Source organism: Protopterus annectens, chromosome 14.part0 (genome assembly GCF_019279795.1).
Source record: "Protopterus annectens isolate FY-2018-M chromosome 14.part0, PAN1.0, whole genome shotgun sequence".
Lineage (NCBI taxonomy): Eukaryota > Metazoa > Chordata > Ceratodontiformes > Protopteridae > Protopterus > Protopterus annectens.
The window spans coordinates 299,187,524-299,213,031 of NC_056748.1; positions in this window are offsets into that span (position 1 = coordinate 299,187,524).

Here is a 25,508-nt window from a genome sequence, read left to right on the forward strand (position 1 = left end):
AGTGGCAATTCATACAGTACCACTCTTCTTTAAACTCTTTAATCTCTGACTACATCCTTCTCATGGTCCCACATCCAGTAAATGTCCTTATGCTTGTAATACTCTGTTGAGCAGAATGCGACCATAGTATTATAAAACAAGGTAATACTATAACAGTATTCTGTTCATATGTCTCTACAGGTTCCCATCATTTAACTGACATTTGCAAATATCAAACCAAAAATCATCACACCCTGAAGTTTGACCCATAAAGCACTGAGACATTGAAAAAGCAAAACATGTCTGCTTGAGACTGCAAAACAGTGGAGATCAGAGAATTTACCCCTTCCTCACTGTAGTGCAATCTCAGTCTTAGTATAAACAATTAGCAGGGGTGTGGGAGGCATACAGTGGCTTGCCCCACTACATGTGGTTTGATCTTTAGGGTGCAATTAGTGTTAATTTAACATTTACAAATGTTAATTAAATGACAGGAACTCATCTCTACAGTTTTTCTAACAATGCATCTATTCACTTGTCCCTAACAGAGCAGTTGTTCACATCACTGCCTGGCAAACAAGGCATATTTATTTCTTATCTCAGCTTACACAGAAATAGTTATAGCATGATGTCTGAAATAATTCCGCAGAACACAGTTAAGTTCTCCTAGTTTAGCCCACACAGAAGTAATGTCTGAAATAATGCTGCCTGAAGAAATCCTTCTTAATACTACTGCCCTGTAACTTTGAGTAGATATAAAGGGAAAGAAAAAAAAATATTAAGAATTTTTATTCAGCTGCAGAAATATTACCTACCCCAAATTCTGTGCTAATCATTTTACTCAACTTTGGTGCTGGTTCCACATTCCAATAGAAATGAATCCAAAAGTAAATCCTGGGATTTAAAACTGTCACTTCTTTGTAATGCTGCTGCAGTATCTCTACTGCTTATAGCTGAATTGCTTGATTCTGCCTAAATATCATATTTTTTTAAACAAATCCAGAAGTAAATCTAAACTCTGTTGTTGTTTGTAAAAGAATTGTTTCTCATTCTAACACTAAAACTTGTGCCAAGTTTTCCTTCTCTGGTAGTTTATTTGCGCCGACAACTGCTTTGACAATTTGTTGTTGTAAATGCTTCTCTGTGTGCTCTGAGCTCCCTGAGGATGGCATTACCATGTTTACTCCAATTCCTGTTTCCAGTGTCATGATATTATGCTGCTCTGCTACTGTTTTTGTTGTATCCTGCAAGAATAGATTATAGCAATAACCCACACCTGGGTGTGGATAATGCTGGATTTACCCATGGTTGGTGTGGTTTGGTCATGAGGGCGAAGCCCGAGTGGCCAAACAAAGAAGACCATGGGTAAATCCATCATTACCCACACCCAGAAGTGGGTTATTGCTATTATACAATGGCATTATTTAAGAAAAAAAAACTTGCTTTTGTTAAATAATGGCATGGTATAATGCCACCGTGCTGCCCTTCCGCAGCTGTCTGGTATTCTGCGGCAGTTCTGATGTACTGCACATGCATATGCTTACGCAGTACGTCACAGCTGTGGGCAGAAGCAATGGAGAAAGCAAGATCTCCATTGCTTTTTACACACTGTCTCGCTGTGCTAAAGGAGTTTAGCATAGTGAGACAGCAAAGCAACAGAGAAAGCAAGATCTCCATTGCTTTTTACACACTGTCTCGCTGTGCTAAAGGAGTTTAGCATAGTGAGACAGCTTTAAAAAAGCAACAGAGAATCTCTGTTGCTTTTTTTAAAGCTGTCTTGCTATGTTAAACCCATTTAACATAGCGAAACAGTTTTGAAAAAAGCAACAGAGAAAGCAAGATCTCTGTTGCTTTTTACAAACTTTCTTGCTATGTTAAACTCGTTTAACATAGCGAGACAGTGTGAAGCAATGGAAATCTTGCATTCTCCATTGCTGTAAAAAAAGAGTTATAGTAATGGAAAAAGTCTGGGTGACCAGATCTTTTTCCATTACTATAACTCTGATTTACAATGTGCACGCGGACCAGTCAGCATGCACATTTTTGAATATTAATGGGGAGTCATTGTATAATGTAAATTATTAGTGATACCTTTTACAATTTTCGAATATGTTACTGCACTGTTCCTTATAGTTTCCAAAACTGGGTAGTTATTTTACATTAACAATTAACATTGTGGCTATTTCTCGGAGGGTTCCCACTTGTTCTTCATTTCTTTTAATCAACAGTTTGAGCGCTTGTAATGTGGTATTATGAAACAACTAATTGACAAGTCTCCTTAAAAGTCTGAGTACTCAGTCAATCAAGTGAGAAATTTAGTAATTCTGAGTCCCTTGAGAATTCTATGCAATTGTACACATTTTTACAATTGTAAGTTATCCCACATTAAGTTATTGCACTTGGAAACTACTTTCTCTAAGTATTTTAACAGTCTGAAAATATTAGTCTTTCTAAGCCTGTATGTTGAATTTAAAGTCTTTGAAAATAGATCCATGAGTTTAGAAAAACATGCTGTTATATCCAGTTCATATTCAGTAGTACTAAATTTTCATTCTCCAAACAAATTCCTTACACATGAAGTACTAGGTGAGAAATGTAAGTTCTATTTTGAAGGTATGATAACAGATTTTTTGGCTCCCTCCTGTTATAAATGGGGGGATAACCCCACAAGTCTAAAGCAAAAACTTGATTAAACACCAAATAAAAACTACAGCCGTTCATAAAAAAATCCAACTCATTTAACTTGATTGAAGTGTTACTGCAATCCTGGCAAGCTTGTTTCTGATTTATGTATGATACATGCTTGCATTTATACTCTGCACTGTAAGACATAAAATGCATGTAAAGTACACCATAGGTTAATTCAAATTATTGGATTTGCCAATGTTTCGGATAGTACTTTCTGGTCTGTTTTGTCTTAAGAGGTACATTTTGGTAGGGATCTTTTTTCAGAAATATAGAGCAATATCTTTTTTGTGGTTATTCTTATAGTTTTGTTTTTGGGGGTACAGTTCTATTTTAAATGCATCGATCACAAATCCTGGTCCCTTAACTTAAATTCCCTAATAATTTCCTCACCCTAAACACTCTGATCATTCTTAAACGTGAGTCCTCGATCAGTCCCCAATCTGATGTCTCTTCCCATTTTCTAAATATAAATCCATGATAACTCCCACACCCTGAGCTCCACTTCTGCTCTCTAAACCAAAATATTCTCTTTGCTGCCTCAACCTAAAGTCCCTTTTCTCTACTTAAGCCCAAATTATTTGATTGCTCCTTAATTCTAAACTCCTCTCCCATTCCCTAAACCTAAATTGCCAATCATTTCCTAACTCTAAGTTCCCCTCTTACTTCCTAAACTCCACTCCTGCTATCTAAACCTGAATTCCCCTCTTGATAACTGTCTAATCCTAAGCCCAAACTCTGCTCCCTAATCCTAAGCCTAAATTCCCAAAAACAGCTAAACTCCATACTCTTCCATCTATCTTTCCCCATAACTGTGGCATTTATTTTATGTATTCAAGTGACAGATGGCAATCTGCTCTCTCTCTCTCCAATGTTGATTGCAACTTGCCCAGACACATTCAGGTTTGATCAGGAATATTATACAATGACCCCCCCATTAATATTCAAAAACGTGCATGCTGATTGGTCAGTGTGCACATTGTAAATCAGAGTTATGGTAATGGAAAAAGGTCCGGTCGCCTGGACTTTTTCCATTACTATAACTCTTCTTTTTACAGCAACGGAGAATGCAAAATCTCTGTTGCTTCACACTGTCTCGCTATGTTAAACGAGTTTAACATAGCGAGACAGCTTTAAAAAAGCAACAGAGATTCTCTGTTGCTTTCTTTGAAGCTGCCTCGCTATGTTAAACAAGTTTAACATAGTGAGACAGTTTGTAAAAAGCAACAGAGATCTTGCTTTCTCTGTTGCTTTTTTTCAAAACTGTCTCGCTTTGTTAAATGGGTTTAACATAACGAGACAGCTTTAAAAAAAGCAACAGAGATTCTCTGTTGCTTTATTTAAAGCTGTCTCACTATGTTAAACCCATTTAACATAGCGAAACAGTTTGTAAAAAGCAACGGAGATCTTGCTTTCTCCTTTGCTTTTGCCCACAGCTCTGATGTACTGTGTAGGCATACACATGAGCAGTACATCAAAACTGCCGCAGAATACCAGACAGCTGCGGAAGGGCAGCAAGGAGGCATTATACAATGCCATTATTTAAGAAAAGTAATTATTTTTTTTCTTAAATAATGTCATTGTATAATAGCAATAACCAACTTCTGGGTGTGGGTAATGCTGGATTTACCCACGGTTGGCTTCACCCTCATGACAAAACCACACAAATCGTGGGTAAATCCAGCATTACCCACACCCAGGCATGGGTTATTGCTGTAGTAGCCCATGTGAGATGAAACATCATATCTAAAAACAGAGCAATGTCGTCACAAACATTTCCTGTTTTAACCCTTTACAGGGTATCTCAGCTAAAGTTTTTCCCTAACATATTATGTAGTTTTAAAGTATATATGAAATGTGCATTTCTCTTTAAATGAAGGGATTTTGGTGCCTAAAGTAGTATTTAAATGTTTGATTGATTAATTTAAGATATTCTGAGGAAGTCCACACTACAGTGGATGAAAGCACTAAATATGAATATTATATGTCTTAAACCAGTGGAATTTTATCTTGTTGGTGACCGTTTTTCTTCTAAGGAATCCAGTATTCTTTAGCGTTAATTTACCATTGGTCTGTGATATTAATAGGACTTGCTGGTGGGATATGTTTGTGTCCCAAAGACTTCCCATCTGTGGAACAAACTCCCTCTCCATGTCAAGCAGAGTACCTCACTAGCCCTTTTTAAGATGAACCTGGACGACTGGATAGGAAACAGAAAATGGACCCCTGGGATCCCACCTGTGTCCCTGCTGGATAGAGGAAACAGGTACTGACGTTGTGGGAATATGGGCAAAATTCTTGGCTAGGCGTATTAGGGCATCCAGGTCAATAGCCTAGTATCATCCTATGAACCTATGAGAGACAAAAGAGTTTCTGAATGTGAAACTGTACCCTGAGGAGTTATGGCTGAAACAATTGTTGCAGCCCATTTAGTTCTTCACATTAAAGTACAGCCATGGTACCGCTAACTAGTAGAAGAGCACAGTAAGTGATTGCTGTTGTCTGCTGGCAAATCTGCCCTCCATGTATCCTTAGTCTTGGTCATGTTCACAGCCATCTCACCTTGTGTTCTGTTTGAGGATCTTCCAATTACTTTCTCCTGCACATATACACATGTGCATTTACAGTCTCCATTTTCTTTAGATTAGGTTTTGTAACTACACAGCTTTTTTTTTGCAGCTTTGCCTTATTTATTTATTTATTTTTTTGACTTGTAAATCAACTACACAGATCTGGTCAGTTTAAATTGCAACTCACTTATTTATTCTTTAAAAATAATGTTTGCATACTTTGTGTGCTATACCACGAAATATTTACAAAATAGGCATCTTAACAATCTTTTATCAGAATGTGTTTGATATCTGCAAGTAACATGGGATTTTTTCAGTACTATTTTTAATTTAGGGCTGTCACTACTCTGAAGTGTAACCTTTGTAAATGAATTGCCATTCTATTTAAGCATTTTATGACTTTCTCACAAACTAAAACTATCTTCCGTCTTTTATTTCTGGAGAGGAATATTTCACAGTGGTTTGGTATTATCAGTACCAGTCTATGCATGCATCATTAGTCATCCACTTATTTTAGAGGGTTTTAATATGGTACTACCTTATGTAGCCATTTAACTAATTAATCCATTACCTCTGTTAAATTTTCCTGCCTCAGACTTGAATAGATTATTAATCAATATTTCCTATGATGACAGTTTCAAGACTACAAAAATGTTTAGGCCAGCTATACTGTTCCTCCTTTTCAGATCATATTCACCTTTTCAAGGAAATCTTTATTTGACTTAATGCTCATATGAGGTTATATTTGTCTAAGCCTTTTCATGCACAGATCTCTAAGTATTCACAACTGAAATATTAAATGTTCTTGTAGCTTACATTTATATCACAGGTAATGGTTTTCTTGCCATTGCATTTTACCCTGTCTTGTAAAGAAATACATCTGATCTTCACCATGGTGTTGCAAAACATCATATTCATCTGCATTTTAAACAGATCTAGCCAAGTTCAGGGTGCTACTCTCTTATTTATTCTTTGAAAATAACCTAGGTTATTAGATCCCACCTTAGATATTTCAGAATTCTACACTGATTTTCATTTGAGCCTCATTTCTTTCTCTACCTTGAATATTAGTGCATTTATGACTCCTCTTTCTATGAACAACATGGAGTCTTCATGTTTCTTCTCCTTTTTCTTCCAATGAGCACAAACAATAGATGATCACATTGTGTCTGTTCTTTTCAGGGCCACTATTTTGCCAATCCCATTTTTCTTTAATGGATACTTCATTTTTATGACTGTGGATTCTTTTTTCATTGAAAGAAAGTGTTAGCTTAATGGTTAAGGTGATTACAAGCATGTGGTGCACGGTTTGATTCTCATTATGGGAAGCAGGGTTAGGCTTAAAAAAACCCTGGGTTCAATAACCTAGTACTCTCCTGTGATATCGTGATTCTGACCGAACTGTATTTGAATCTTGCCTCTTTATATGGAGGCCGTTCTGTTCTGCAGTTTTAACTTCAGAAACTATAAGTACCTTTACCACATTGTTCTATTTGATCTCTTATTCTTTTATGTCATGTTCCTTCTATAACAAATTAACAAAAACTACTTTTCTTCTACTTGATATTCATTGCCATATATCCAGTATTGCTGAAATTTTATTAAATTCCATGCTTGTCTTTAGTTAGTACAAACCTCTTATATTCATATAATAGTATGGTTCAGTAGTCTACCTACCTGTGTGTCCCCTTGATCAGACTGTCTGGAACATTTGAACTTAACAGCTTGGCAGTTAAAATAATTACTTAAATATATTTTGCATGTTTGGGATTAATTCCCACACTCATCATTTGTATGCTGTGTGAATTTGCTCTTGTCTGGTTAGGAAAGGAATTTACCTGTGAATATCCAGACTTGTGCATAGCTGATTTAATTAGTCACTAAAATAAAGTTATCAGTTGAATGTATCCATTTCTTCATCTTATTTACATATTTTGACAGTCATATTACATTTACGTGTGTGTGTGTGTGTGTGTGTGTGTGTGTGTGTGTGTGTGTGTGTGTGTGTGTGGGTGTGTGTCAGTTATTAAATTATGTCTACAGAAATAAAGTATTGTATCTTTGTTTGATCATAATATTTGCACTTGCTACCTCCAGTGTTGCTGTGTGTTACCTCTACTTAGAAATCCAACTAAATCACAGAAAATGTCTTATTCATTGTTTATATTTTAAGTGCCAGCCCTCTGGGTAAAACATAAAGCAATATATCTGTATTAGTTGGAAACAGATCCGTTTTACAATAATGGTAATATACTTGGCTCATGTGATACATTTAATTATACTTTCCTAAGACAGCTCTGCTGAAATACTTGTACACAAGTCAAATTCAAGAAGCCTGTCCACCTTCTGCATGGATCGCTGATGCTGTTACACTTAGATTTAGCAAGTGGCTGTGTGCTATTCACATTGTTGTTATAAGGATTATAACATAAATTCTTTTCAGATGATTTTATGTTAAAGATGAAAATCTTTTATGTTGAAGATGAAAATCTTTTAAGTTACTTTATCCAGAATGGATAAACAGTCTTGTCAAATGTTACAGTCTAATAATCAAATATGGTTCATGTACATATCCTTCAAAAATGGGGAATTTAAAACAATGAGCATTAATTAAGCTACAGATCAATATAAATACTTATATATAGGTTTTGGCATGTTATGTGCCTTTTCAACATCATATCCATCATTTTGTACCCACCACATTCTATAGATTTTATTACTTTCTGAACAAAATATTTTAAGGAATACATTATAGTTGTTTTGCAATGATACAGCATATGAGAACCATGGCTCAAATTAATTGAATTTCTTTCACTGGTCATTAACATCTTGGAAACAAAATACAAACAATATGATTGTAATATTAGCATGTGTTCCTTTAGCATCTAGGAATATGAGTTATCCACTAGCATATTATTTTATCTTCATTTTCTAGTTTGGATTAAGGCAGTGCATTGCAATATTGCAGACAGATGATAAATCCTTTCCTTTAAGAGCATTAGTATACTGTAAAAACTCAAACGATAAAGTGTTTTTTAAGTTAACAAATTCAGTGGTAGTCACTGCTTATCTAATTTGTAATGGTGACACTTCTTTTCAGCACACTATGGGAAAGATGTGTTATTGTGATTGTGGCTTTCCTGTAGCACAATATCCACTACTAAGACCTGATACCTTTCTAAAAGTATTTTTCTCATGTAACTAACACCAAAGATAATTTGTGTGCTGATAAGCAAAATAGGTTCATAATAAACAAACATGCATCCCCTGTGGAGAATTAAAAGTGATGATGCATCTTGCAAAGATAAGGGCACTGTGCTGAATTTGCTCTTGGGACTGTTGATGCAAATGTGCAAAGGGCATTTAATGCCTGATAAGAAACTGATAGCTATACATAACCTATACTTTAGTGTCTGATGGGTTAGAAATAGATGTACACAGCTTATACATTAAATACCAAAGTCAAGTCAAAGCTTACACAAAGAATGCTCTGTAACAGGGAAACAGAGTAGATTAAAAAAAGATTATGCCAGTGGTTCAAAGGTAATCACTGCCAAGTTTTTCTGTGTTGTATTTAACAAACATTCTGTCTGGCTATTGATACTGTACACTTAATTGCAGAAATGTTTAGAAGTAGGGCAATTCTGGAATTAAAATTCAATGACTGGCTAACCTGTACATGAAACACAGCAAAAAAGATTAATAAAAAGTAATAGTTTATACATGTACTATAAACATGAATCAACTTAATTTATTGTTCTTCAAGATAGACTCTGCATTTAGAAATTCATCACAGCAAAACTGTAACACCTGAAATTGCAAGATTTTTTAATTTAAACAAATAATTTCTCCATTTATTTAACCATAGTTAGGGTGACAATGATATTACAGTTATGGATTGACAAGCAAAAACATATTTTACTGAAATGAATAATGTCATTAGTGAATGAAGCATCTTCACACAAAGAGACAAGGCATTTCTATTGTACATGCTTCCAATTTATTTCAGCAGTGAAAAGGTTGATTTATTATTTGTAGCATTACCATCTGTTGCAGTTATTACAGAAATTTTAAATAAACCAGTTAGTAAACACTTTGCCCCATTGTCTGTTGTTTTGATAATCACCCATAATAACATCTAGCATCAATATGGTCTTTAAACCTGATTTGGGAGTTAATGGAATAAGAGGAGGCAGTCAGTGTATGCACCAGGGTAATGTCATTAGGAATGTTTGTGAAGAACAAATTAAATCAGTCGTAAATTGTGCTCTCAAGTCAGCCAGGAAACCAGCCTCGTTCAGGAGAAGGGATTTATATTTTAACCTCTTGCAGAAAATGCACTTAAACAGATTAAAATAAAATAGGGACTTTGTCGATGGATGTAAATGGTAATTGCTGGAGCTCTAATGGCTTCCTGTTAGCTGTGCTGCTTAGTGGGCAGAGCTATTTTAAAGTTAAACCAGTGCTTGAGGTCATAGTTTTGCATGCCCAGTGATTGTACAAAGCTGGATATGTCACCAAATAGCTGATAATTCAGCTAATGAGGTGGCACAAAAAAGAATGCTTTACTTTCTGGACAGGAGGCTTGCAGGTAACGTTTGTATCTCCACAATAACTCTGTGTGCCATGGCAACAAACAAATGTCTGCAGCTGCTTTTCCTCTCACCTGCCTTATGGGGCCAAGAAAAGCTTTGCATTTTTGTCTGCATTTTTCTCATTAAGAGGCTTACACAAGTCAAACAGTAAATTACAATTAACCTAATCTGCTGTTACATTGTCCACAAATAAATTACACGTAGTGAATATATGTGAATGTTCTTAAAAAAAAGTGAACACGCACACAAACACACACACACAAATACACACGTGTGTGTGTGTGTGTGTGTGTGTGTGTGTGTGTGTGTGTGTGTGTGTGTGTGTGTGTGTGTGTGTGTTGTATCAACATCCTGCAATATTACTATTTAATGTCAAAGATTCAAATGCTCATATCTTTATCATCCAATTAGTTAGACAGAAAGCTACATATGTTTTTGCAAGGAAAAATTCTCTTTTGCCCGTTTCTTGGGAAATATTTGTGATTTCCATTTGGCACCATCACAATCTAAACTATTTTGTAGTTTTCGATTATAATGGCAAAATTATTGCTAGTCTGTGATTAAAAAAAAACTTTGCATATACACAAATGATCAAAAGAAGTTGATACAAAAACTACTCCTTCTACATACTCTTAGAATGTATTGCTGAATTCAGTTAAGCTTGCAGTGTTTGTTTGGTTTTATAATACAGGGACTTGCTAGCAAGATAAGTTACACTTTCAGCCTGTTCCTATAAAATGGTATTTTGATTTTTGAGGCACCTATCCCTATCTCAGCAGCAAAGCATAATTTTGAAAGTTTACATGTATTAAATCTAGGTTAATTATTTCCCTGGGGGTGTAACAGCCACTGAAGTTTGTCAGTGTCAAATGAATGGCTCCTGTTCTCTCAGGGAACATACAGCATAGCACAAAGTGACAAGGAACATATAACAAAATGACAACTCTTTCTAAACGTACAAATATGTCAAAATATTATTCTGCTTTGAAGATTTCTGCATACAACAGCTGAATGTAAGTCAGCAATGATGTATGTATTGTTGTGTGTGTGTGTGTGTGTGTGTGTGTGTGTGTGTGTGTGTGTGTGTGTGTGTGTGTGTGTGTGTGTGTGTGTGTGTGTGTTCACATGCTGATGTGTGCATGGGTGAGCTCTCTACAGTTCCATGTCCTTGGAAATTTATGCTGGAATGTGTCAGTGACAGGACTATCATACACCTTACAAGCTAGTCTGAAAATACATCTGTAAAATGAATTAAAGATTAGTTAGATAACAAATCCTTCATCAAAACATCTCTGATTAATGTTGTAGTAATGCAGAAACCTGAGACTATATGTTATTGCTACTCAAGTTAAGAAAGGTGCTGAACTGCCAAATGATCACCTTTCAGTGGCACAATGTGTCACTTGGCTAGAGAGACATCTCATTTGACTCAGGAAACTGAAACCCTCAGTAATGTGCCATGGGAATGCAGAGAGGATGCTTCTGTGTGGGAAACATGGAACTGCACATCCAGAGCAGCTTCTGTCTTGTATCTAGGGAGGTTGATGTGGAGACTGAATGGATTTTAACGAAATCCTGAGAAGATAAGCTAGTGTCAAAGCCGTGGCCAAAACATGCAGGCACATATCATGGAAGTACATTGCAGCCCATCAGTTAAAGTAAGAGGCCCATGAAATGTCTGTATGGGAATCAATGGATGTGACTGAAAACTAGTGACAAGGCAGGAAGGTAGTAGCTGCTATAGTTACTGAAGGCCTGAGTGTAGCAGTAGTTTGAAGAGGATATGGAAGATGCCTTTTAGATTATGTCTAATAGATTTTTGAAATGCCATCCAGAAATTCACGACAGAGAGTTGGGGGTTTTACCCTGGTTGTTCTCAGCAAAGATGATAAACGCTGACCTTATTTGAGGATATTGTCAAGAGAGGAAAGGAGCACTTTGTAGTAGTCTCGAATCTCGTGGACTTGTTCACTTCAATGAAGTAGTGGCAAAAGCAGATAGCAGAACAGGACCCATTTCAATAAATGAGATCATTGTAGCAATTACCATGTTCTGCTGGGGCAAGTCTGCAAGAGTGGCTCAAATATGGATGGACATTCTGAAGGTGCTGGAGTTAGCATGCCTTTTCAATGTCCAGTGGAAGGATAGGACTGAGTCATAGATGAAGCTCTAAAGTTACTGCTTATTTGGTGTCCCCATCTGTTACTATGGTTATGAGTGTTGGATAGTGAACAAAATAATAAGTTTATAGGAGCAAGTATCTGAACCCCCCCCAAATAGAATGAGGATTGTAACAACCTGGAATAATCTGATAATAGAAATATTGTTCTTCTGAGATTGCAGAAAAAACCTGGAGGGAATGACCCTGGGTTACCCCTAAGGAAGGTGAGTTTTCTACAGTTCCGTGTCCTTGGACATTTGTGCCAGCTAGAAGAGGCCCTGGGCATGCATAAGGCATGTTAAAAACTGATTGTAATTTTTTACTGTTATGATATATTTTTTTCTGGTAGACATTTGATATTGTGAGACTCATTACTGTCCCAGAAAAGTAAGACTGAGGGAATATAAATGTATATTTACATATGTCAGTTTTGACATTACAGCATCTTAGAGTATTCCCTTTTCTCCAAGGTCTTGTTGTTGGTAGTATATGTAAGTTTGCTGTTAATGTGGAGCTTGTCCCCCATGCTGGGGGTGCAAGGGGCTTGCCTCACTGCATAAAAACAACTTTAAAGGAAAACAACGATGTTGACATTTGATGTTCTGCTGTATTTTCATACTTTTTGGCTTAATTCCAGAACTTGCACCTGTTAAGTCTCTGAATCACAACAAGGAGTTTTTTTCATCTATGTAAAAGACATTGTCTAGTATTACTAGTGACTATTTTATCCTATGGTGCAGGCTATCCCGTTACCAGTTATTCATTATCACAATTCCACATTGAATTCCAAGTGCTCATGATTTCACTTTTAACACACACAAATTGCAATTCTATTTTTAAAATATAATTTTGTCTTAAAATAAATGGCACATCAGCTAATACCTTCAATGGTCACACTGAGGTTTTAAGAGCCCATAAGTTTTATACCAAGGGGCAAATTCACTAGAGAGGCCAGGAATATTTATTAGAGACTGGAAAGGGCAGATAAGCAAAAGAACCCTTATATCTGCCTCTTCTGAAAGTTAATACATTGATTAAGACATATAATAGGGTCATTTTGTAGTTACTCTACATCCCATGACCAGGTCACAGATTAGGTGTATTTTTTATGTGTTGAGTACCTTTCATGAAAAGTATTGTTAAAATCCTTACAAATATTAGTAAATTATAACGAGTGATGGTTCTTTATACTGTCCTGGGAGAAACATAAGAATATCTTATTCAAGATCACCCAGTTTAACAGATCTGTTGGTCCACTCTAACTCTGTCTTAGGAAATTCATGTGGACAGATTCCAGTCCTGTAAAGGATGCTTAGTATCTCACTTTAAAGAATCTGCAATGTCCCATAATATCAGTGGTCATTAATTCCAAGTGACCGCACCTCAGAGCTGTTACATAGCAGGTACTGTATTTGCTGTGAAATGTGTGTGTGTGTGTGTGTGTGTGTGTGTGTGTGTGTGTGTGTGTGTGTGTGTGTGTGTGTGTGTGTGTGTGTGTGTGTGTGTGTGATTATTTTACATACAGCAAACATGCAAGCAGGTTTGGGCTTTTGTCCTAGAACATATGAAGAATATGTGAAGTATTTATTTTGATAGTCATGTGACAATGCACTTTCATCAAGTGTACAGTGGACACTTCACTGGTAGTTATTAGACATGCAGTCCAGCAGACCACTGAGGAAACTAGCCTAAATTCCCAGCTGCCCCCAAGCACTGTTTAAATGACATTTTTCATGGTCACATGGTAGGCACGTGTGGTTTGAGGGAATCATACCATGTATCACAGGAAATTCAGCCTTAACCCTGTTTATGACACTTCATATTTAAGGTTTTCATTATGTATTAATGAACAAATGCACATTTTGTTTAACCTGAGTGGTCACTTACTGAGGAAAGAAGTTGAACATATCTTTCATCATCACACTTTATAGCCCCAAGACGTAAACAATGAATTGAAGAGAAGGTTTACTGTTCTGTATATTTATTGATGGAATACTTAAGTGTTTCCCTATGTAAATGAAGTTTCGTTATTACTGTAACCTTTGAAGGCTTTATATAAGGCTCCATTTCTTTTATATCATGTAAATAAAAGTTCTAGTTTATTTAGAGAAGTCCAATTTTTGTGTAATTTAAAACTCTTATCCTGTCACCAGTGCTCATTTGGGATATCAATAGGAAGGTGTATAGCTAATATGGAATTTTTGTAGGAAAGAATACATCATTATTTAATAGGAGGTGAGAGTCATGAAACCTGAATTCCAGAGCAGAGAAATGCTATTGAAGTGTCCTCCATGATAATGAAAATATGTGACCAGCCTGTGTCATCACTAAAGCAATGTCCCTGGAATGGGCAGGAAGTGAATTTAGACACAGATTGAAAGAACTCTCAGTAACTGAATCCTGGTGAAATCCTTCAGCAGCCATGAGTTGTGTGACTTATTTCTGCCCCCACTTCAATCTGTGTTTTCTGTAAGATAACTGAAAATAATTTTAAGTACTATGCTACCGACCTAGCACATGCAAACTGTCCTCATATATGGCTGATGGTATCATAGGTTGGTACTAGGCTATCGTCCCTAGGGCCTATACAAGCCTAACCATAACAATTCCCTGGCTATTTCTTCCCACAATATTTACTTCCCTAGATTCCCTGTCTAGCAGGGTGACTGACGTGATCCCCAGGGTGAATTTCCTATCTGTGAAAAGTCTGGCAGATCAGGTTCCAACAAGCACAAAATCCAAAGAACGATCATGTAAAATAAAGGTTTTTAATGTAGAAAAATATAAAAGATGTAAGCAATTTCTTTTAAAACAGTGTGAACTTCTTCAAGTTTTTCAAGTTTATCTGAAGAAGTTCACACTGTTTTAAATGAAATCACTTACATCTTTTATATACTGCTGCTCACCATATCCGTTACAGGAATGACCAAAAAAGGTAAGAAAAGTTTTATGAATTTGAGTGGAATACCATCTGATCCTAAAGATATAAAGCCCTTCGTTTTAGAGAGGAATTTTGTTAGGGATTAGATATTGCACATTACACATGTTAAGGAATACTTATTTTATCTATTTTCATACATTTTTATATATCTATATACACATTTTATTTATTATTCATATTACTATTATATATATTATTGATATTATTGATATTATTGACATTATATATTTGTATTACTGATCTATTTATTCAATTCAATTACTTATTCAATTTATATGTTTTTAGATTCTACATTATATGACATATATTTTAACATCGGATATACATACATTTATATTTATATTTATTTGTAATATTTATTTATATATTTGGCACATGTTTAAAGTGTATTTTGCTCTATATATATATTTTTTTTTAGATGAAATTTTAAATTATTAAATTACACACTATATTTATATATATATATATATATATATATATTTATATACTTTTTATATATATTTTATATATATATATATATATATATATATATATATATATATATTCATATATATATATCTTTTATACATTTGTTGAAAGGAGGTACAGATTTTAGATATATATATATTTTTAATATTCACATTTTGTTTTTATGTGTCATGCCTGTGTGTATTCATATATATATATATTAATTTTCTCATTATTCATACAAATACATATATTTTTGCATTTTTGTAATTTAATTTTATTCTTTGTTGGTCACAGTTATGTGTTCATTATTTAACACTAGCATATATATTATATTTTATATATTTTATTTGTGCATAATATCTATTCATTTTAAAACATGCACATTTATTCTACACAAACACATTCATATCACATATATATATATATTTATATATATATTTTTCATACCATTGATCACTGTTATACATCTATTTATTATTATTATTCTTTTATTTTTCTATTTCCATTTACTATTCTTTAATAGAGAACATTTAGGATGGAAATTCTATGCACTTCTAGTTTTCAACCACTAGATGGGAGTATAATTAGGGAATTTCAATATAAATAAATCTCTATTGTTAAACCAGGTTAGCCACTTAATTGCTTCATTTGTGTATATATATTAAAATATTGGTTTATTACTGGTACACATACATTTTATATTTTACATCTTATATTGTGTATAGAAACACAAAATTTGATTTTGATTTGTTTAATGCAACATTTATTTATTCTTAGTACACGCGTACATTCATTCATAATTCATGAGGATTGTTAGATTTTCATTGGGTATTTCAAATAATATGTAAGCATATATAAATGGTTGTTTGTCATGTTTCCACTTGTCTGATGAAGTCTTATATTTGAGACGAAATACGTGTGATTTTGTTTGTTCACGTATAATAAAGCTGTTTGTTGGAAAGAAGGTTGTCCGGTGCGGTTCGTCCTCTTCACAGTGCTTGTTTCGTTTATTGGATTAGATACTTACTTTCTACAGCCTGAGAATATTCCCAACTGTCAAGCTATAAATGCAAGACCTGATATATGCCTTACCAATGACATTCAGTAATGCCTTTTTAAAGTCAGAGGTTCTTACATTAATAGTGTTACTAGGCAATTGATCAAGTAGATGGTTTGAAGCCTAACCTCTGCAATACCTATTACTTACTATCCATTTCAGTGAGGCTTTGTTGACTGAGAAAGGGGATGTATTTGCAGTTTCACATCTATACAACCAGAGAGAGTATGAAGATGGTGAGGAGAGATACTTGTTTAATATAGAGGGGTGAGTCTGTAGTAGAGGAGAGGAACTGTTTCAATGAGATAGCTGCCACACCAGCTGTTTCGGTTTATGTTATGGTGAAAGTTAATTTTTTTAGTATGAGTTTTCATGGTATCACTGGTTTTGCAAATATGAAGAAGGTTGCACAGGTCAGGGTTCTTTGAGGTCTTCCAGGCCTGGCAGAGGTTACCCATAAGGAGTTTATATGACAAAGAGAAGAGAACTAGAGCTCTGCATTCTGCACAGGCAAAGAAACTCAAAAGATTAATTTTTATTGTAAAACATTGAATTCTTTCAGATCTTGAGTAGATCATCATTTTCTTTATTGGTAGCAGTCCGGAAAAGAGCAGGGGAAGACTGCTTGCCAGGATGGAGTAACTTATTCACACTATTCTAAAGTGATTTAGGGACATCTAGCTATACTGCTTGCAATGGAAGTAATCCTTCAAGGGTAATTAATGTCTAATTTACTTATACCTCTCAACCTGAAAACAAACAAAAGCACTTAAAGAATAGGAACAACCAGCTAAAAACTCTGGACATCTAATTAGCATAAGATATGAATACCAAGTAGGACATAGATCTTCCTGCTTCCATTAGGAATGCAGGTTTAAAAAACTGTGACAAAAATGAAATAAAAATATAAGCACATCTTCAAAGAGACAGTGCAAAATCTCTAGACTTTAATAAACTATATCACAAAACTCTATCACACAAAGTCATTTATTTCTGCCTGTATCCTCTTTTTTTAATGATTGCTGCCACTAGTGTGTTGGCACTGTTGTTTTCTGTGCAAAAGACAGCTTCAAAAATCATGTGATGAAGGGGACTCGGAAAACAGTGTGAAGGAGTAAATCATGCTTGACAATCTGAGCATCCTGTGCAGTAATATATCAGGCCTGAAAACAGGAACATTCCTCCAAAATAGGGACACTTAAAAGGTCTGTCTGTATTATTTCTGCGATACCAAAGCTAACAGAAAGATGTCTGCAATTTGACTAAAAATTTGTTTGATCATGTTTGATCTTGCCAGTCATTAATGATATTAGGTTGTATGCCATCCAAGGCTGGCAGGCAGGTTTAACTTTAAATATTTTAATTTGGACTGCACTAATATTCTCAAAACTATAGTTAACAAAGCAGCTGAATGTATAGTTTGAGGATTTGTGCTGGTTTAGTCTGTGCCAGCTAGTGGTTAAGATAAGCTGATCTAAGGTGCTCTGCTTTAGATTTTTTTTAATTATTCTCACCCAAAAATACTTGTGAGTTTTAGACATGTGTAGGGCTAGGGTTGGGGGAAGGGGTTATCTTTCCAATACTTTCAAAAATTTTCATACAGAAAGTTATCTTTCCAATACTTTCAATTTTAATATTAAAATTGAAAGCATTGAAAATATAACTTTCTGTATGGAAATTTATAGCAGGTGATTTGAATAGATCTTAGCTTATTTATTTATTTCAATTGATAAATGTGTTTTTAATTTGTTTTTAGTTAGTTTGAATAAAGATTTTTGTATTTGCACATTTTTTTAATATTTTATGCGAATGGCACTTTAAGGTTTAATTAATCTCAGTATGTGACTTGAACTTAATTCCTCTTTAGTAAACCTGTATATAATGGTTAATACGGAGGCCCCTGCTGAGCATTTGGAAATATTGAGGGGAGAAAGGGGTATGTATGCAGCACAACACAATTATTATTTTAATAAACTAAAATAGGCAGAAAATAGTGGCTCAGATGAAAAAATGCAGGATGCTTCACAAAAAATAGCGTATAAAACCTTTAATTACCGCTTTCATCGACTGACTTCCTCAGAATACTGAATACATGTAAAACACTCCTTTATATACACCTTCCAATCACATCATAATTACTTAATTGTTAATTAAAACTATCTTAGATAATCCAAAACTCATGTTTTAAAAAGTAAACAATGGTAAATCACAATACATAATTTCCTATGTTTTAAAAAACATTTTATGTTTATTGTTTCGTTTAGACCAGGATAGTGGTCTGCTTTCAACTTAATTTGCCATAAGGTCTCTTTTTGTTCAAGGTAATTTTTAAAATCACCAGCCCTTAAATCTTTTTGGCAGACTTCCATAACAGTAAAAACAAATTTTTTAAAATTTGTACAGGTAATTGAATGTTTAAATAGTACACTTTTTGAATCCTTTGTCTTTATGTAGTATAAATGCTCTTTGATACGTGTCGCCAAGCTCCTGGTGGTCATACCAACATAGAATGCCGGGCAGACCGTGCACAGAGCAATATACACTACACCGGTGGTGTTACAAGAAACATACCCTGGAACTTCTAAAGTTCTGTCACTGTAATTACAGAGATGTATGGGCCTGTGGAAATATACCTACAAATCTTACAATTAAAACAACAGAACATACCCCTTTTAACTATATTGTTTTCTCTTGTGGAAATATTATCTTGTTCTAGTAATTTTTTTATGTTATAGTCATTTCGAAAAACAAAATTTGGTTTACTTCCTACTACTTTTAAAATATCACTATTTCCTTGTATAATTCTCCAGTTCTTTTCCAGAACTTCCCTAGTATCATTAGCATTAGTGTTCATGGCCAAAGAACAAACTAATCCAGGGTCTATAGATGTAAATTCAACCTTGTTGACTATATCTGTAGATAATTTATTTAAAATTGCTGTGTAATGTGTTTGATGTTTATTAAAAATCTCATTTCCAATGTCTATCACTAACTTCTCATCATATCCCCTATTTACAAAAAGAGACATAATGAAATGAAATTCTTGTATTAGATCACTTAATCTACTAGTCATCCGGCAAGCTCTTATATACTGACCCCTAGGAATATTTTTAACTGTGTGCCTTGGATGATTACTTTGAAAATGTAAATAACTGTTTGTAAAAGTCTGTTTTCGGAAAATCTTACTGTGAAACCTATTTTCGTTAAGGTCCCACCAAAACATACATCCAAAAATTGATGTTAGTACCTGTGTCACCTTTGGTGAATTTCAAATAATTAGATGTTAAATTAATGTCATTGTAAAATTCATCCACTGTATTACTATTTCCTTCTATTATAAAGATTAAATCATCTATAAATCTGGAATAAAATACTATTTTGTAAATACTACTTAATTGAGACAGATGTTCAGTTTCCCACCATGCCATTACTATATTAGCATAGGCTGGTGCAGCCGGGGAGCCCATGGCTACCCCTCTAATTTGTTGAAAATATTCATTTTTAAATAGAAAGTAATTATTCTCTAGTATTAATTCCGTAAAGTTACATATTGTTGAAATTCTATTATTAGTGTAAGCAGTATTATTTGTTAAATAACTTCGTACAGCTTCTACACCTTCATCATGAGGTATGCAGGTGTAAAGTGATACCACATCCAATGTGAAAATGATATGTTTCTCGGGATCAAAGATTCCTTTTTCGTGAAAATTTCTCAATTTTTCTAGAAAATGCCACGAATCTTTAACATAGGAATCACATTTGGAAATTAGTGGCCCCAAACTGGCATCCAAAAACCAAGGAAATTCCCTCAGATATAGAATGAGGGGCAGAAACTATAAGCCGAAATGGGGGGTCAATTAGTTGTTTATGCATTTTTGGTATTCCAAAAAAGACCCCTATTTTGGGGTTTTCTACTAAACAAAAGTTATATGTCTCATTACTTATGTCACCCGATATTAACGCTTCATAAAGATAGGAATTAATGAAGCGATATGATTTCTGTATATCCAAAACAGTTACTTTTCTATATTCATTTAAATTTCCCAAGATGTTTAGAATGCCAGCTTCATAAACTTCCTGTTCCATAATAACTATATTGGAACCCTTATCACTTTTCATAAATCTGTAATGTCCTGCCAAGGTCCTAAGATTTCCTAATGCTGCCCTTTCAGATTTAGTAAGATTATCAGTGAAATAATTTCTAGTCTTAAACACTTTGTCTATATCAGCTATGCACATTTCTTCAAAAACTTTTATTGTATTATGTAGTTTAGGAGTATAGCTTGAAGGTTTAATTAAATTACTGTTGGTAGATTTTAAATCATGCATCACATATGTTAAATTCAATTTTCTAGTGATTTTTTTTATATCTACCACGGTTCTGCTATAGTTATAGTAGTATTTACAAAATAGTATTTTATTCCAGATTTATAGATGATTTAATCTTTATAATGGAAGGAAATAGTAATACAGGGGAAGAATTTTACAATGACATTAATTTAACATCTAATTATTTGAAATTCACCAAAGGTGACACAGGTACTAACATCAATTTTTTGGATGTATGTTTTTGGTGGGACATTAACGAAAATAGGTTTCACAGTAAGATTTTCCGAAAACAGACTTTTACAAACAGTTATTTACATTTTCAAAGTAATCATCCAAGGCACACAGTTAAAAATATTCCTAGGGGTCAGTATATAAGAGCTTGCCGGATGACTAGTAGATTAAGTGATCTAATACAAGAATTTCATTTCATTATGTCTCTTTTTGTAAATAGGGGATATGATGAGAAGTTAGTGATAGACATTGAAATGAGATTTTAATAAACATCAAACACATTACACAGCAATTTTAAATAAATTATCTACAGATATAGTCAACAAGGTTGAATTTACATCTATAGACCCTGGATTAGTTTGTTCTTTGGCCATGAACACTAATGCTAATGATACTAGGGAAGTTCTGGAAAGAACTGGAGAATTATACAAGGAAATAGTGATATTTTAAAAGTAGTAGGAAGTAAACCAAATTTTGTTTTTCAGAGTGACTATAAGATAAAAAAATTACTAGAACAAGATAATATTTCCACAAGAGAAAACAATATAGTTAAAAGGGGTATGTTCTGTTGTTTTAATTGTAAGATTTGTAGGTATATTTCCACAGGCCCATACATCTCTGTAATTACGAGTGACAGAACTTTAGAAGTTCCAGGGTATGTTTCTTGTAACACCACCGGTGTAGTGTATATTGCTCTGTGCACGGTCTGCCCGGCATTCTATGTTGGTATGACCACCAGGAGCTTGGCGACACGTATCAAAGAGCATTTATACTACATAAAGACAAAGGATTCAAAAAGTGTACTATTTAAACATTCAATTACCTGTACAAATTTTAAAAAATTTGTTTTTACTGTTATGGAAGTCTGCCAAAAAGATTTAAGGGCTGGTGATTTTAAAAATTACCTTGAACAAAAAGAGACCTTATGGCAAATTAAGTTGAAAGCAGACCACTATCCTGGTCTAAACGAAACAATAAACATAAAATGTTTTTTAAAACATAGGAAATTATGTATTGACAAACAACATGATTTACCATTGTTTATTTTTTAAAACATGAGTTTTGGATTATCTAAGATAGTTTTAATTAACAATTAAGTAATTATGATGTGATTGGAAGGTGTATATAAAGGAGTGTTTTACATGTATTCAGTATTCTGAGGAAGTCAGTCGATGAAAGCGGTAATTAAAGGTTTTATACGCTATTTTTTGTGAAGCATCCTGCATTTTTTCATCTGAGCCACTATTTTCTGCCTATTTTAGTTTATTTGATTGACTTTTGGCTGTGTTTCGTATTTAATTGTCTTATTTGGCCAGTATGGCAGAAGCGGCTGATGAACTGCTGATGAATATGACTATTCATCCAACTCCACAGTCAGAGACTGAAATACTGAATAACTTATTATTGGCGACTTTACTAGATATCCGAGGATCTTTAAAGACTTTGCTGGCCAGATCCACCGGGTCTGACAATGTAATCCAGGTTTCCAGTCCTATGGGATTCGAACAGGAACTTGACACTGTGCTTGAGGTTGGAAGTCCCGCCCATAACAAAACAACACTACACGAACGCGAAGCAAAGAGACGTTTGCCATTTTCCGCTCGTGAAAAGAAAACCATGGGTTGTCAACAGTTATTAAACCAAGTAGAAAATCCATTTTCTTCTACGAAACAAGGTTTCGAATTCTCACTTCAAGGGCCATCAAGAGGAGAACAGGAAAGTTTAACTAAACTACTGAAAAGGTATAAGTCACTTCATTTAGAAAATTGCTACTTTAAGTACTGCATTGAACTCGGCATAGTGCCGAAAGGGCTAAGGTTCTTTAAATGCCCAAACGGTGTTAGTTTGGGAAGCACAATGTTTAATACATTAGTTGATTTTTTTAATGAAGCTGGCTTAAACTTTCTCAAACTGTTAATTGAGAATAACAGACAGAAGATGGGATTTTTGAAAAATGAAATTATTGACATGGAAAAGCAGTTAAGCGGGAGTATCAGTGAAGAGAACTATCAAACATTTTTTCAAACAGTTTCCAAGGAAGTACAACAGCATTCTTCTGATGTTACGACCAGAAAACAACAGAAGTTGAACCGACATTGCCGCATATAAAAATAAAAAGGCTTATGAAAATTTTGCCGTTAACACGAGAAATGTTAACATGAGAACTTTTAACGGAAGTGAAAGTAAATATAAAACAAACAGCTTTCACTTCCGACAAACGCTTTAATGATGGGAAAGTTTTGGCTTCACATAATAGTTATAAAACAGATGCAGTTTTTAATTTAGTTCGAGATGACAATACTGAATGTTTAATGCAAGATGTGTATCAAAATAATGTAGTGTCCGATAATGATGAGAATGACATAATTTTAGATAATGAACCCAGTGGTGCTAATAGTGAAGAAGGTGTTGTTAACAAAAGGAAGGAAAACAGTGGAAATATAAGAATTAATGCTATGAATAAGGAGGTAGTACAAAACAAAAAACCATCGACAAATAGTCACAATAATATTAGCAAAAGCAGTGTTTTGACACGCAGTAAAACATTTTTGGGGTCAAACTCATCAGAGGACGAAATTTAAATGAAGTTAATGAATGTTTTGATATTATTAATTTATCTAAGCATATTTTTAGTGACACAGAAATGAAAGTGTTAAAATACGGCTTAAATTTTGTACCATGCAGCAGAGGTAACTATAGTAGAACCGTGGTAGATATAAAAAAAATCACTAGAAAATTGAATTTAACATATGTGATGCATGATTTAAAATCTACCAACAGTAATTTAATTAAACCTTCAAGCTATACTCCTAAACTATATAATACAATAAAAGTTTTTGAAGAAATGTGCATAGCTGATATAGACAAAGTGTTTAAGACTAGAAATTATTTCACTGATAATCTTACTAAATCTGAAAGGCAGCATTAGGAAATCTTAGGACCTTGGCAGGACATTACAGATTTATGAAAAGTGATAAGGGTTCCAATATAGTTATTATGGAACAGGAAGTTTATGAAGCTGGCATTCTAAACATCTTGGGAAATTTAAATGAATATAGAAAAGTAACTGTTTTGGATATACAGAAATCATATCGCTTCATTAATTCCTATCTTTATGAAGCGTTAATATCGGGTGACATAAGTAATGAGACATATAACTTTTGTTTAGTAGAAAACCCCAAAATAGGGGTCTTTTTTGGAATACCAAAAACGCATAAACAACTAATTGACCCCCCATTTCGGCCTATAGTTTCTGCCCCTCATTCTATATCTGAGGGAATTTCCTTGGTTTTGGATGCCAGTTTGGGGCCACTAATTTCCAAATGTGATTCCTATGTTAAAGATTCGTGGCATTTTCTAGAAAAATTGAGAAATTTTCAAGAAAAAGGAATCTTTGATCCCGAGAAACATATCATTTTCACATTGGATGTGGTATCACTTTACACCTGCATACCTCATGATGAAGGTGTAGAAGCTGTACGAAGTTATTTAACAAATAATACTGCTTACACTAATAATAGAATTTCAACAATATGTAACTTTATGGAATTAATACTAGAGAATAATTACTTTCTATTTAAAAATGAATATTTTCAACAAATTAGAGGGGTAGCCATGGGCTCCCCGGCTGCACCAGCCTATGCTAATATAGTAATGGCATGGTGGGAAACTGAACATCTGTGTCAATTAAGTAGTATTTACAAAATAGTATTTTATTCCAGATTTATAGATGATTTAATCTTTATAATGGAAGGAAATAGTAATACAGGGGAAGAATTTTACAATGACATTAATTTAACATCTAATTATTTGAAATTCACCAAAGGTGACACAGGTACTAACATCAATTTTTTGGATGTATGTTTTTGGTGGGACATTAACGAAAATAGGTTTCACAGTAAGATTTTCCGAAAACAGACTTTTACAAACAGTTATTTACATTTTCAAAGTAATCATCCAAGGCACACAGTTAAAAATATTCCTAGGGGTCAGTATATAAGAGCTTGCCGGATGACTAGTAGATTAAGTGATCTAATACAAGAATTTCATTTCATTATGTCTCTTTTTGTAAATAGGGGATATGATGAGAAGTTAGTGATAGACATTGGAAATGAGATTTTTAATAAACATCAAACACATTACACAGCAATTTTAAATAAATTATCTACAGATATAGTCAACAAGGTTGAATTTACATCTATAGACCCTGGATTAGTTTGTTCTTTGGCCATGAACACTAATGCTAATGATACTAGGGAAGTTCTGGAAAAGAACTGGAGAATTATACAAGGAAATAGTGATATTTTAAAAGTAGTAGGAAGTAAACCAAATTTTGTTTTTCGAAATGACTATAACATAAAAAAATTACTAGAACAAGATAATATTTCCACAAGAGAAAACAATATAGTTAAAAGGGGTATGTTCTGTTGTTTTAATTGTAAGATTTGTAGGTATATTTCCACAGGCCCATACATCTCTGTAATTACGAGTGACAGAACTTTAGAAGTTC